The sequence below is a fragment of the Neomonachus schauinslandi genome, chromosome 2 (genome assembly GCF_002201575.2).
Source record: "Neomonachus schauinslandi chromosome 2, ASM220157v2, whole genome shotgun sequence".
In the NCBI taxonomy this organism is placed as follows: Eukaryota; Metazoa; Chordata; class Mammalia; order Carnivora; family Phocidae; genus Neomonachus; species Neomonachus schauinslandi.
In genome coordinates, this window is record NC_058404.1 from 155,901,581 (window position 1) to 155,917,305 (window position 15,725).

Genomic DNA, 15,725 nt, shown 5'->3' on the forward strand with positions numbered 1-15,725 from the left:
TTGAATTATTCACCAACACTTGTGATATTACAGGAATAACCATAGATCAGTGAATATTTCAATTTTTAAGATGGGGTCATGCTGTTCCTTTTATATATTAAAAAAAATCTCAGAGACCAAAAATGGTAAAGTGAATGAGAAGTGCATTACAGCCTATGAATATGCACGGATGTGCTAGAGTTCACCTGAAAAGAGGGGAAGAATGGCCTTTGGAACTCTGTGACACACAGCTAGAGATGGGACTCAAGATCCACAGAGGTAGTTTCTGCCAGCTTGAGAGAGTGTTCAATGATCAGCAGAAAATGCACCTTTGAGATATATTTTAACTATTTCTGACTCTAATGATGAGCTGTATGTTTTGGAGAAATTCCAAGTACCTGAGTAGTACCTTATTTCTTTTATATATGGAATAAGTATAAGTGTTGCTTCTTTTTTCTTTTACATAATCCTCAATGTATAGTGTTGAGTGGTTTAATATGTAATTATTTCAAGAGAGTCAAATGAGAAACTAAAAGGGTAGATCGTTCAGTAATGTTTTAATAACTGCACAATTAAAATACCATATAAAGCATTTGGTATTTACTCCATTAAAATCAAATAGAAAACCTTACCAATTGTCATATCAATTAATCCTATTTAATGTTGTGTATTATTTTTAGGCTTAGCAGTTCCTTAGTAATATACTCACTATGTGTACTGACACTGTTTTAGAATCACAGAGTTGAAAAGTCACCTGATCTATAGAAGTTTAAAATCAATAGTCTTTTAAATTTAATAGTATAAGAATTCTAAATGATCTGGGAAAATAGCCAGCTGACCAATATTAAAGTAAGTGACTAGGCCTGGTATTTGTATGGAATATCTTTAACTAGAAGTCAAGTAACCGTGGCTAAAATCATTTAATTCAGAGAGATGCTAGACCACGTTTCGTAAGGAGGTATGGAAACAGCCTAATACCATCTATCCAAACATTTCTACATGGGGCGCCTGGGTGGCTCAGTTGGTTAAGCGACTGCCTTCGGCTCAGGTCATGATCCTGGAGTCCCGGGATCGAGTCCTGCATCGGGCTCCCTGCTCAGCAGGGAGTCTCCTTCTCCCTCTCCCACTCCCCCCTCTTGTGCTCTTTCTCTCTCTCACTCTCTCTCTCAAATAAATAAATAAAATCTTTAAAAAAAACCCAAACATTTCTGCAAATCAATAGCTGCTGAGAGGCTGTAATATTGCATAGCTGGGAAAATAAAACTGTAAAAAAATTATATCCTTTTGAGCAATATCATAGAGAATAACATGAATTCATATAATGCAAGTTAAATGATAGAGGGAAATGAGAAACATTCAAATCATTCAACTAGATAGTGCGTTTATATTCAGGCCAAGCCAATATTTGATTTCAGATTCTGGTGAACACTACTGATCAATAAAAATAAACGAAGTTCTTTCACTTTGAATGTCCAAGTCTGGTCTGTTAGGATAAACTAATTTGATTTGGCTGCTTTTAGCATCGACTTTAATTTCAGGCGTGCCTTGTAATTGGTTAATGTTTGGTTAGCATTCTGTATAGGAACTTCTTCCTCATGTTCATATTTTAAGATCTCTATGTATGTCTTGGTATACCCTGCCGATTTCCTAGAAACTGTATTTTGTTTACCTGGATCTGGACATTTGGAGGTGGTAAGGGGTAGGAATAGGCATTGTGGAGAATTTATAGAGGACTAGTCCAAAAGGACATTTATATTTTAGAGCTTCCCAGAATGCTTTCTAATGACCTGAGAGGATTCTGGATTCCCTTAGACCTAGTCACAAAAACATTCTCAAATGTTATGAAAGTTCTTTAATCACCCATTTTTTTCTGAAAGTAACTTAAGTTCTCTGATAATTTCCAGTATCATGCATGCCTCACATTTTCTTTGTCCAGTAATAACTCTTAAATAGGTCACCTGTGAGATATGTAGAAGGCTACAGAGAATTGATATTTTTTTTTAAGATTTTATTTATTTGTGAGAGAGAGAATGAGAGACAGAGAGCATGAGAGGGAGGAGGGTCAGAGGGAGAAGCAGACTCCCCGCCGAGCAGGGAGCCCGATGCGGGACTCGATCCAGGGACTCCAGGATCATGACCTGAGCCGAAGGCAGTCGCCCAACCAACTGAGCCACCCAGGCGCCCGAGAATTGATATTTTTAAAGAATCTAAGAATCTATATCTATCTATCATCTATCCATGCACACACACACACACACACACACATATATATATACACACACATTTATTTAGGCATAAATTAATATACACATTTATATATATTATACTTAAACATAAAATGAGAGAGTTTTTTTTTTAAATAGGTAAGATTCTTCACATATGGTAGGGTATATAATGAAAGCATGATCTTTAGTATGTATAATGTGCAGAAGACATCTTTGTATACAAAGTATTATATATTAGAGTGGCAATTAAATTGATAAAATCACCTTCAAATAATAGAGAATCTGTGATATCTGGATATGCTATAAAAGTTAAGAGCCCAATATGTTCTGTTGTCTCTTCAAATCATATAAGTCTTTAACCTTTCACTAGAGATTTCCATGGAGAGGAACAACTCTGAGTCTTAAGTCAATTTTTTGAGGGCTTATTTTACCAGGGCTGAAAAAAAAAAAAAGTTAAGAGCCCAGACATTAGAAACTGATTGCCCGGGTTTAAATTCCAATTCTACGACATACTAGCAGTATGATCCTGTGAAAAATCACTGAATATCTGTAAAATATAGTAATCATTACACTTAACCTTGGTGTCATTATTGAGATGAAATAAAATAATCAGAGGTTATCACTGTGCCTACAACATAATAAATGCCCAAGAGATGTCATATTTTTCGCATTAGCTTCTATTTCTGGCATTGAAAATACATAATAATATTTTACATTTTCGACAAGAATACTGATTTCCTAAATACTTTATTGAAAATTACTGAAAAGTTCTACCTACATTGTAATCAACTTGCTTTGTTTATTTATTTATTTTTATTGCAATCGTGCTTTCCACATCAGTCGATTATGGCTCAATAATGCTACATGGCAGAACTCCTCAAAACTGACTGACTTAAAACAGCTGTCATTGTTCTCTCTCACACATCTGCAGTTCACCTGTGCATCAGGTTTCTTGGCGAGACTTACCTGGGAGCCCTGCTTTATGCTGGGGGCAGTCGGCCTTGGCTCCTCCATATGCATTGGCCTCACGTCTGCTCTATGTGAGGACATTCTGAGACCCAAGTTGAAGGGAAAACTTTTCCCAGGGCCAAGACAGACTCACAGGTGTCCTACTGCAGAAGCATACTTCACACCTTAATTCGCATCACATTTGTTAGTATCCCACTGGCTAAAGCAAGCCATGTTGCCAACCTAACATAACAGGGCAGGGAAGTACGCTTTTATGAAGGTGAGGACAGCAGTGAATATCTTTAAACAGCATTCTAATCTACTATGTTACTTTGAAAACTATGTAACGGATCAATTAAATTTTGAACATTTTAAAAATCTGTTGATAGCTATTCGTATGATATTAATATTAACCCCTAATTTTTAAATAATCATTGTCTCATAAATGTTTCCTAATTTTTTAATAATCATTATCTCATAAATGTTCACAACAGTCCTTCCAGGCAATCGATGTAAAATTGTGCACATGTTCTCCACAATATTTGGTAGATTTTCAGACATAAATCTTCGGATCTATATTAGCCTGCTTGGGCTCCCATAACAAAACACCACAGCCTGGGGTGCTTAAAAAACAAAGATTTATTTTTTCACAGTTCTGGAGGCTGGAGGTCAAAGATCAGGGGATTGGCAGAGTTGGTTTCTTCTGGGGCTTCCCTTCTTGGTTTGCAGATGGCCACCTTCTTGCTGTGTCTTCACATGGTCATCCCTGTGTGCATGTGTGTCTAATGTTTCTCTGTGTGTACTTGAATTGCTTCTTCTTATGCAGATACCAGTCATATTGGATTAGGGCCCACTGTAAAAACAAAGCAAAACACGACATAATTTTAACTTAATCATGTCTGTAAAGAACGTATTTCCAAATACAGTTACATTTATTTATTTGAGAAAGAGAGAGAGAGAGCACAAGCAGGGGGAGAGGCAGGAGCTTGACATGGGGCTGATTCCCAGGACCCTGGGATCATGACCTGAGCTGAAGGCAGATGCTTAACTGAGCCACCCAGGCAATCCACAACAGGATTTTTAAAAAATATCTTTAAAATGTTAGGAAACTCAAAAGATTGATCATTTCTGTTTAATATTAAAATGAGAAATAAAGGAAAGGTATATATCCCAAGGGTGAGAGCAGTAGAGTGAGAAGAGCAATGATGGTGCTGAGATTGGGATTCAGAACCGTGCTTCAATCCAAATTCTATCACTAATTAGCAGATTTGTGTGGACTCAAGTAACTATAATCAGATTTTTTTAAAGTATAAATGCCAGTAAAAGTGATTTGAAAAAAAAAATGAGGTATTTAAGCACAGACATTTGTGTCTACTATCCATTAGAAGAAGGTCTTAATAATTAGGGAAGTTACTTAAATGTCTTCTTTGAGACAGGCTATTTCACAACCAATAATTCTTTTCAAGGTTTATTAATCTAATTTTTCCTAGTTTCCAAAGATCTCTGAGCAATATGATCAGTGTTTGCAAATTTTTAAACAAAAGGAATAAACACGAAGTAAAATAGTATTGCTTTCGGGTTTTATCATTCTTATTTAGAGTAATGTATATATTTTTTTCTTTTTGAGCTGTGTTTCACTTATTATCGCTTTTCTGAACTTAATGTTTTAAATGTGTAACCGAATCAGTTCATGTTCATGCAGTGATCTCTAGGGCCAAGGTAAAATGTCCACCATGCAATGTATGTCTAGCTCTCTGTCGTTTTGAATTTCTTCCAAGATTTTGCATATTTTCAAATTTAACCGCTGTATTAAAGCTGTGGGTTTCCTCTGTCATTTGCTTTTTCTGAGTAGGAAATGGGTTCCCAAACCTCTTCTGTACACAAGTCACAAAAATGATAGGTTTTTTCTCCATATGTCCATCCTTCCTTTTCTCCCTTCCTTTCTCTTTCTCCCTTTCTCTCACTTTGTTTTTTTTGTTTGTTTCTTTCTTTCTTTCTTCATTCTTTTCTGTCTCTATACATTTTAACAGATAAGAGGCCTGTGAAATATTGGGAGGCAGATAAAGGAATAAAGAAATCTGAGATCAGAAATTAGATGTTAATATTACTACTTACTGAGCTTATTTGCTAAAGAATTAAACATGGCATAACTTTCTTCTTTTGTCATAATCCTATCTGAAAGGAATAGCTGAAAAAACATCCTGGAAAGCCAATCCAGTGTAATATTTTAGATACTTGGGAGTCAACATTAAATATTTTAGCAAATGATTTAAAATATAATTCACCTAAAGTAATCCTGGTTTAAAGACTCTTTTGGGGAATTATAATAATGAACCATATTTTTTTTCTCTTTCTCTTTGAGGGATTTCTTTATTAGAGTTTAGAAAGTTAAATCTTAAACTATAAGAAGATAAAATAAATCTAGCTTTGTCAAATATTTGATCTTGAGATAATAAATTAGAGGTGACTTCCTTATAGTGTGGCCTCCTTCCTATGTGTTTCATATTCTCGTCTCAGTGTTATATCATCTATTCAAATATCATCTATTCAAAATAAAGCAAAACCAAAATGCAGGTAGAGGAAAGAAATGTATTTAGGTATACATTTATATACCACCCATCGAGACATAAACATCCTGAATGCTAAATTCTTTGCTTGTTTGATATATCTACAAATAACTAGTATATATGCTGGGCCTTAATTGATTATTAAAGGATCTATTGTCAGTTTGAAACTTTCCTGTTTCTATTCTTTCTTTAATAATGGTTCTACTGTGTCCAAGACTATACAGATTTATAACTCAGACCCAGAAAGTCTGAGAGGAACAATTTGGATGAAGATACCATGAATCAGTTCTACATACTTTCTTCTTTTTAGCCTAAAACAAACAAAATGGAAAGAAAAAAAGGAAGAGAAATAAATTAGTCTAGCAATTGAAGATAATTGGTTTGTTTCAGAATTAGAGTAATTAATCCCAGCTTCCATAAAAAATAGAAAAAAAATTCTCTTGGCTTACATCAGAAAGACTTAGTTATTGCTTACACAGCCTGACACAAGTCATGTGGCCTTTTTGGGTCACTTTTATGTAGCACTGACTTCAGATGCTAGAAGTCTTTCATTTTGTTGCTCCATTGTCCTAGGACTCAATGATTCCTTACTTCAGGGTGACTGGGGAGCCAAAAAGGTCCATTAGGTGCTTCAGGATGTTTTAAGTGTCAGGCCTGAAAGTAATATAATCCTTTCCCCAAAATTTTCTTGGGAAGATGTCAGTCACAGGGCCTAATTATTTGCAAGAGAGTCTGATAAGTGAAAAGAAGCACATACTTTGGTACAGTCATAATCTCTGCCAGTTTGGGGAAGTAAGAAAGCAACAAACATGTGTAATGGAGATTGAGGTCAAAAAAGATCAACAATAAGTATGTACAAAGTGCTTTAATATATCAATAGAGAAAAAAAAAAAAATATATCAATAGAGGCAGAAATGACTGAGTTTAGGGCTAGGAAGAATCTTACATTCAACTAAACCAAATTCCTTATATAAATCAGTAAATGGATGTCCATTCATTCATTTCTTCTTTCTTCCACTTAGCATTCATTTACTAAATGCTTTGTGTATGTCAGGCTAGGCTCTCTGTTTATGTATTGGGAATGAGATACAATTTCTGCTTTAAAGAAGTTCAGAGACTTTGGAGAATATCACTAATTAACAATGCACTAAAAAAGTGTATGTGCTGGGTGCTATGGGAGCATAAAAGAAAGAGCACCACACTCTGCATGAAGATTAGGATTCGAGACCTTGGAACTAAAAGAAGCAAGTTCATACAGAGTGCATAGGAAAACTCAGACCAACAGATTTGGATTGGGCAAGGGAGGAGGAAATACAGGTAAAGCAAATCCCATTTTAAGTTATAAGTGAAACTGGAATAATCAGAGAAAGGCACATCTTTCACAAAGGTTACTCTGAATCAGATGAAGTGATTTGATTAAGCTCCAGGATTCAGTTTGTAACCTGAAATTCAGTGGTAGTCTCTAGAGTTCCAGCCCATTTCTCCTTCTTCTTGGAAAGATATATTGTAGGTAGGTTAAAAGCCTTGGCTGTGAAACTGTTATGAATTCTCTGTTCCAGTTTTAACTGTGTAAATGAGTTATTTGTTGAGCTTTTGTTTTTCTCATCTAAAAAATAGGCATAATATATATATTATATGTATGTAATATAAGCTCAACAACTCATTTACACAGTTAAAACTGGAACTATGTAAGTTAGATTAGTTCTTGATTTGCAATAATCATTCAATAAATATTTGCATACATTGATATTACTACCTGCTTAAGTATGTAAGATATTGACTATTTATAAGGCCTCAATGATTTAAAGACTAATTCACTGATTCATTAGTTCACTAGAACTCATTACATGGAAAGCTGAAGCCAAAGTCATTACATTGGATTGTGTGGTTTATTGGTTAAAACAGCTTTGGTTGTTCAGTCCCATGGTTGCTTTGACAGTTTGTCCAAATGATCAAAACATTTTAAAGCTATTAAGTAGAAGGTACTATATTTGCCATAAATATCATGACATGGAACATTTAAAAAACATTTATTGAGATTTAGGAGTAGAGAAGCAGCATCTTTTTCTTAGTAATCGTGACTTAAGAATATGTTAAAAATCTATTGTTTGGTTACACCAGGGTTTCTTTATAGATTGTGGCATACAGGTTATTAAATAAGAGTCATGAGAGGCAATTCTAGAAGTGAAACAGCAGTGGGACATCATCATTACATTACATTACAAGTTGCAGTGAACTCATAAGAAGTGGAAATCTGTGGGGCGCCTGCCTTCGACTCAGGTCATGATCCCAGGGTCCTGGGATCGAGCCCCGCATCGGGCTCCCCGCTCGGCGGGAAGCCTGCTTCTCCCTCACTCACTCCCCCTGCTTGTGTTCCCTCTCTCGCTGTGCCTCTCTCTGTCAAATAAATAAATAAAATCTTAAAAAAAAAAAAGTGGAGATCTGTAGGGAGAAGATGGTTCATCGATAGCCAGACAAATCTGATATTGAATTCCGACTGTGCTATATGTTAGTTTTGTGCTCTTAGGGCTGTTACTTAGAGTTCTGTACTAATTTCCTCTATTATTTTGTTTTATTTTATTTTAAAGAGAGAGCGTGGGAGAGAGAGTGCGTACAAGCAGGGAAAGGGGCAGAGGGAGAGAATATCCAAGCAGACTCCCACTGAGTGCAGAGTTGTACTTGGGGCTCAGTGTCACAAACCATGAGACCATAACCTGAGCCAAAACCAAGAATTGTGTGCTTAACTGACTGAGCCAGCCAGGCACCCCTAATTTTCCCCAGTTTAGGAAGAGAACTAAAAATTCATTCCATGTGGTGTTTTTGTAAAAATCAAATGAATGATTTCTACATTTGTTCTAAGTACATATATTTAACATTATGATATCTCTAAAATTAGAATCTGTTCTACCATAGTTAGCATGCCATAGTTTAATTGGTAATGTTTATTGTTCTTTCTTATGGGTACATGAATTAATGATGTGTCTTACAGTTGATGGATTTGACAAAGTAGAAAATATGCAGTTCATCCTAGTACTTAAGGGTGACATAGGTTTTATTTTCCTTTTCTTTTTTTCTGGTTCCTCTATGTCACAAATTATTTGGTCATATAAGAACATGCCTAAGAGCCTGTGCAAATAAAGTAAATGAACAGTCAGGAGAATTACCCAGATATTTAATACTAAGAATAAAATTTTAGAAAAATTAAGCTGTGCAGAGGGATGTTTGGATTTTAATTATGGAGACCAAAAGTCAGTTTGTATTATGTCATTATTTATATAAAGGAGATAGTAACAGATACTACCTTTTTGAGGGATGTAACAGAAATGGTAACATGTTAGCATTAAAGATTCCTTGACCTTCTCAGGGAAGATTCATACTGTGCCACCATAAATGGACTTAACTTCTTTTCTCAGCTGGTGTGTGTGTGTGTGTGTGTGCGTGTGTGTGTGAGAGAGAGAGAGAGAGCATACATCTGTATGCCTAAATGTTATTTCCCAACACATAAGGCATTGTATTTCCCATAATCTTAAGAGAATTCTTGAAACTATAAAGTAACTGTATTATAAGGGGAAAAGTCACCTTTCATTTAAAGTTAAAATTAGATGCATACTATAGTGGCATTATTTTTCCAACTCACTTAGATGTTTTAATCAAAGAATACTTAAAGAAAATTTTCAGAAATCTAATATTTAACACAGTTGAAAGCAGAGCTGCTCACAAAAAGGAGATGGCATGATCCAATGTCATCTCCTTGGTTCCTCCCTTACAACCTTTCTCCCAGGAGGGACCCAGGGGAGCTGGCTCTTTGGAACTGCCAGGGCACAATTTGCAAACTACTTCCACAGAGTATAGGTGAGTGGAGTATGAGACTGCATGCTTTCCTGTAAAGGTAGAACTCTCTATTGGAATTTGGAAACAGAGTAAGAATGGTTCTAATATTTTTTTAATGATGATTACATCTGTTTCTAATTTCAATAAGGATTCAGTTACTCTATGCATTCAGAAAAAGGTAAGATATGAAAATGTTTTAGAATATTGTACCGGTTAAAAGAGTTATTATTGATTGCTCATTCACTATAAATGTAGCTATACTCTATTTTGACAATTCAGAAGAAAATATGTTGACCCCGCAGCTCAATAAAAAAATATATAACAAAAGCACAAGAAAAATCATTCATTGTTTTGGACTATACTTTGATAAAGTTGATAGTATTGAAACTCTCTGCTTTTGAATTTAAGGATGGTATTAATTCTTTGAAACCTTGAAGGCAATAACCATTTTACACTGGACAGATAGTGATACTCTCTCTAAAGTATTAGCTACAGTTACTCAATATCCAGTATACTTAAAAAAAAAATACTGCTTTATTTTAGTGGTAAGATTTATTTGTAAAACAATTACCAATATATATTGAACTCTAGTAGAAAACAAACATTTTTTATGGATTTTTATTTTGTATTGGTATATGCCATGCTACACTACACACAATTAGTTATCTCGTTTTGTCTGCAATTTGTGATTACTAACAGAATATCATTTTGTAACTTATCACATAGGTGTTTACTAACATTATTCAATATCTACCTTTCATGTGTAAAAGAATGTATTTCTACTTAACAGCTCTTTGTTAACACTAAGCATACAAATAACATAAAAGAAACTGTTAGAAACTGGATTAGCAATAGCCAGAATAATGAAAATTTTTAAAATTTGTATAATGCATATGATTCAGAATGTTTTATGAAAATCAAATGTAAAGCATTGATTTTTTGAAAGTAATGTTTGATCTATATCAAAATATGATGTGGTATACTTACACATATAGGAACATGTATAAATAAATATATAAAATAATTCAAAACTAGATACACCATCTGGAGATGTTTTTAATTGCAAAATTAACTGATTTCCTATCACCTTTCTGTTTTAGAATAAAAGCAATTTTTCCTTTTATTCAAATATGTGACATAAAACATTGTGTAACAATTGTTTTGATTTCTTTATATATTGTAATACATTTGTGGTTGTAGCATTGGCACTCTCTCATGGTACATAATTATCATTTCTTGTCTTAGTGGAAATAATTCAGATCTAATCTCTTAGCAAGTTTGATGATTATAATACAATATTATTGTCTATATTTACTGTACTGTGCGTTAGATCTCCAGGACTTACTTATCTACTAGTTGTAATTTGTACCCTGAAACAACATCTCTCCTATTCTTCCACGCCTCCCACCTGCTGCTAACCACCGCTTTACTCTGTTTTTACAAGTTTGCATATTTTAGATTTCACATTTAAATGATACCATACAGTATTTGTCTTTGTCTGATTTACCTCACTTAGCATAATGCCTTCAAGGTCATTCTGTGTTGTCACAAATGACAGAATTTTCCTTCTTTCTCATGGCTGAATAATATTATACACACACATGGGGCCCCTGCTTGGCTCAGTCAGTTAAGCATCAGGTTCTTGGTTTAGGCTCAGATCATGATCTCAGGGTCTTGAGATCAAGTGCCTTTTCTGGCTCTGTGCTCAGCGGGGAGTCTGCTTGAGATCCTCTCCCCTGCATGCACGCACTCTTCCTCTCCTCTCTCTTAAATAAATAATAAATAAATAAATATAACTTTTAAAAATATTATACATACACATTTTCTTTATCCATTCATCCTTTGATAAACACTTATCTTGTTTCCATTTCTTGGCTACTGTGAAAAATGCTGCAATAAACATGGGAGTGAAGATGTCTCTTTCAGATAGTGATTTCATTTCCTTCATATATATACCCAGAGGTGGGATTGCTGAATTATATGATAGTTCTTCCTTTAATTTTTTATTAGTAAAAGTAAATAAATAACATGTGCATGCACATACTATATAGTGAAAGAAATAATTTTTTTTTCTTAATCTTAGAAATTCTCAGATATATGATGATAGGTGGCTGTGGGTAACAGAGTTAGTAATATGTTTCTGTATTATATTATTAGTGAAAACTTATTTATAAAAATTATGTGAAATAAAAGTAACATCTTTATATTTACTACTGTTAAATTTACTACTATTAAAATCAATAATTTAAGTATTTACATGCATATTTACATATACATAAATAAGGCAGAGACACAAGAGAAAGGCATTAACAATTTAGAAAGAACAACTATGCATACACATACATATTCAACAAGCATTTTTTTTAAATGGATTTCAGAGTTTATAAATATAGGGATTGTTTGGGATTAGAAAAGAGGCCTTAAAATAGAATATTATAAAAGCTAAAATATATGAGGAAATATTTAGAGATTTCCCAAATAATAGGATGTGATAAAGTTGCTTTCTTCTCTTTATATCTGGTATACATTAGCAATGTGCATTCTCGCATGTTAAACACAGAAGAGTTCTTTTCCCTTCTTTGTCCTTCTAACCATTAAGCTTAAATATGAATGGCTTAATATGAAAATGTGGTTCTATGTTCCCAGAGATTTTTTATTTACTTTGCTTACTATTTGGAATCTCTTAAAGAATTTAAATCTAAACAATAATTATTTATTGCTGAATACATTACTCTAAAATTAGATGAGAATTTTTCAGACACCAAAGTGACAATTCTTCTATTTTTGGTAAAACGCTGTGCTATTTAAAAAATCAACATTAAAAAAAGCAACATTAATAGGTTCTAAATATTGTGTTACTTAAACATAATGGCTTCAAATACTATTTTCCTGGAATGAAGAGCAAGGCAGCTTTTTTCTGCTGTTGAGAATAGTACTATTATCCCTACATGCTGTAAGCAAGTCCTCTCTGAAGCAACCACATTCTTGCGGAGAAGCTGACTTGAGTTAGGGCAGAACAGTCTTTGTTATACCTCATTTACTTCATTTATCTAAAGTGTCAGTAAACTTTCTATTCTTACAATATATGTGAATTATGCTGAATTATACTGGAGAGGTCAGAGAAACATCAAGGGTTGTATGCTGCCTAACTAAATCCTAAACAAGAATAATTACTTTATGTGTTTTCCAAGTAACATCTATTGATACATGAGATTTAGGGGTTAAAAATGCACAAAACTGACACCTGATAGTAGACTTCCAGCCTTCAGAACTGCGAGAAAATAAACTTCTGTTGCTAAGGCCACCTGGTCTATGGCATTTTGTTATAGGAGCCTGAGCAGACGAAGACAAAAGGTTATATAGTGCGTGTAGACAAAAATCAGACTAATAATTAAGACAGTCATTTACTCAGTTAAGAACTTACTTGCTGTTCCATGCGGAAGGGAGCATATGAGTGGCCGGTGGAGCCTCCGGCATCCCAGACTCAGCTAGAGGTGAGCAGGGCGAAGCAGGAGCCCACAGCAAAGCAGCTAGCACAGATGGCAGCCCAGAATGAGAAGGGTGAACACTGGCTCAACTATGAGCCCCCTGCCCAGAAGAGCATCCAGGAGATCCAGGAGCTGGGCAAGGATGATGAGAGTCTGCGCAAGAACGAAGACGCCCTGTTGGGCCGTGTGGCAGTGTCTGCTGACCCCCGTGTCCCCAGTGTTGTTGTGACCTGCCTGCCCCTGGTGTGTAGCCTGGCCCTGGGTCCCCTGGAGCTGGACCTGACAGGTAACCTGGAGAGCTTCAAGAAGCAGTCCTTGTACTGAAGTAGGGCGTGGAATACCGGAGAAAAATCTCTTTCTGTTGAACCGGGAAACTTTGTCTGGTGTGGAGTACGTCCAGCACACATACAGGGAAGGCATCAAGATTGACAAGACCAGCAACCTGGTGGGGAGCTATGGGCCCCAGGCCGAGGAGTACAAGTTTCTGACCCTCATGGAGGAGGTGCCCAAGGATATGCTGGCTCGTGGCAGCTACAAGTCCTGCTTCACAGATGACAAGACTGACCACCTGTCTGGGAGTGGAATCTTACCATCAAAAAAGAATGGAAGAAAAAAAAAAAAAGCGGGGTGGGGGGGGGGGATGGAAGGACTGAGTCCTGGCCTGGGAGGTGAGCAGCCTTTGGACAGATGAACGGACCTCTCTGATGGGCCCCACCCCTACCACCACCACCCCCATCCCAACAGCTTATCAAAGTGCTAACAGGTCTGCTCCCTGGCGAGCCCCACCCATCCCTCCTGGCCCTGCCTGTAGGCCCCAGCCTCCTCGATGGTCTGGTCTTCCTGCTTCTGCATGTACAGGGGGAGGTAGTGGGAACAGGGAACCTCCAGCACAGGCCTCCACCTCCCCTTCTGTACCCCTTCAGGTTCCTCCACCTGTCCTAACCTGACCTAAGGCCCTAGATTTTCCAAGGGAATCATGGGTTTCTTAGGTCCCTGTGGGTCTTTGTAGCTGCCTTGAATCCTCTTCTTTCTCTTCTTCTAGGGTGAGGCCTCTTGGGGACCAGCCACCCTCCTGCTTTCACCTATCCTCAGTCAGTTCATCCATAGCTGTGGGTAACCGTCTAGCCATGATGCCTTAACATGTGGAACGTGTGCTGTGGGGGCTGACATGAACCTCTAATCCCCTGTGTCTGCATGAGCATGTGGTCTCCCCTGGTCCCTGCCCCATTTGCAATCCCTATGGCCTGGGGAGGTGTGTGGGACGCGCTGCTCCATCTCCCCTGCCCACCAGGGACTAACCAGCCCCCTCCCCAGGCCAAGGCTGTGGGGATGGCTCCAGGGGCTTGGGGAAAGCCAAACTGTCAAAACTGAAGTACCTCCCATTCCCATCTGGGAGGCCAGGTGTCCTCACGCCTCTACCTTCTTTGTTCCAGTGGGCAGTACCAGAGCCCACAACCCCAGCCGACAGCCCTCACCAGACAAAGCCAGCACCTGAGCCTTACCTGTCTACCTGGGCCTGCCGGCCTGGAGTCATGTGCATGGCCTGTCAGTATTTATTGCCTCCATATGGGCTGTCCTCCTAGCCCCCTGGCCTGACACCTCTGTCCCCAGCCTCGGTGGCACTATTCCTTGGCAGACCCTCCCCGGATCCAGCCAGGACAACTGTAGGACTAAGTGTCACAGTTGGAGCCCTCCCCTGTGCCTCCCTCCCCTTGCCCCACCTTGCCTAGAATGCTCAGGTGCCTGACCTTGCTTCTCCTTTTCTGCCAAGAAATAAACTCCCATGAAGGGGAAAAAAAAAAAAAAAAAAAAAAAAAAAAGAACCTTGCTATCTTACATGAGAATAATGGCTGTTGCAAGTGTTTATTAGGTATTTATTTACACCAGAGAACTTATAAAAGAACTAATTTAGATCAAACTAAACACACTCATGGATAAACATACTTTTTTTTCTTTTTCCAAAATTTTATTTAAATTCCAGTTAACATACAGTGTAATATTAGTTTCAAGGTATAGAATTCAAAGATTCATCAATTACATAAAATCAGTTGGTTAAGAGTCTGTCTCTGGATCTCATCTCAGGTGTGGATATTAGGGTCCTAAGTTCAACCTAAGTTGAACTTAGTTTTCTGTTTTTTGGGTTTTTTTTTAAGATTTTATTTGTTTATTTGACAGAGAGATAGAGACGAGCACAAGCAGGGGGAGCGGCATTGGGTTCCACCCTGGGCATAGAGCCTACTTAAAAAAAAACAAAAACATACAGTACTCTGTGTTCATCATCACAAGTGTCCTCCTTAATCCCCATCACCTATTTTAACCATCCCCTGTCCACCTCCCCTCCAGTAACCCTCAGTTTTTTCTCAGTAGTTAAGAGTCTGTTTCTTGGTTTGCCTCTTCTCCCCGCTCTACCTTCCTTTGTTTTGTTTCTTAAATTCCACATCTGAGTGAAATTGTATGGTATTTGTCTTACTCTGACTGACTTATTTCATTTAGCATAATACTCTCTAGCTCCATCCATGTCATTGCAAATGGCAAGATTTCAATCTTTTTTTGGCTGAGTAATATCCCATTGTATACATATAACACAACGTCTTTATTCAAGCGGTTGGACATTTTGGGCTCTCTCCGTAATTTGGCTATTGTTGATAATGTTATAAACGTGGTGTGGTGAGATATATATATATACT

At 36.9% G+C, this 15,725-nt stretch overlaps 1 non-coding gene and 1 pseudogene across 1 annotated transcript; both read left to right on the plus strand.

Moving 5' to 3' along the window:
• Nucleotides 1–2,526: 2,526 nt before the first annotated feature.
• On the plus strand, nt 2,527–2,642 carry LOC123324124. The gene has a single exon (XR_006539617.1). It is a non-coding gene; the product is annotated as a U5 spliceosomal RNA (small nuclear RNA).
• Nucleotides 2,643–12,984: 10,342 nt separating this feature from the next.
• LOC110591348 lies at nt 12,985–13,650 on the plus strand (annotated as a pseudogene).
• Nucleotides 13,651–15,725: the final 2,075 nt, after the last annotated feature.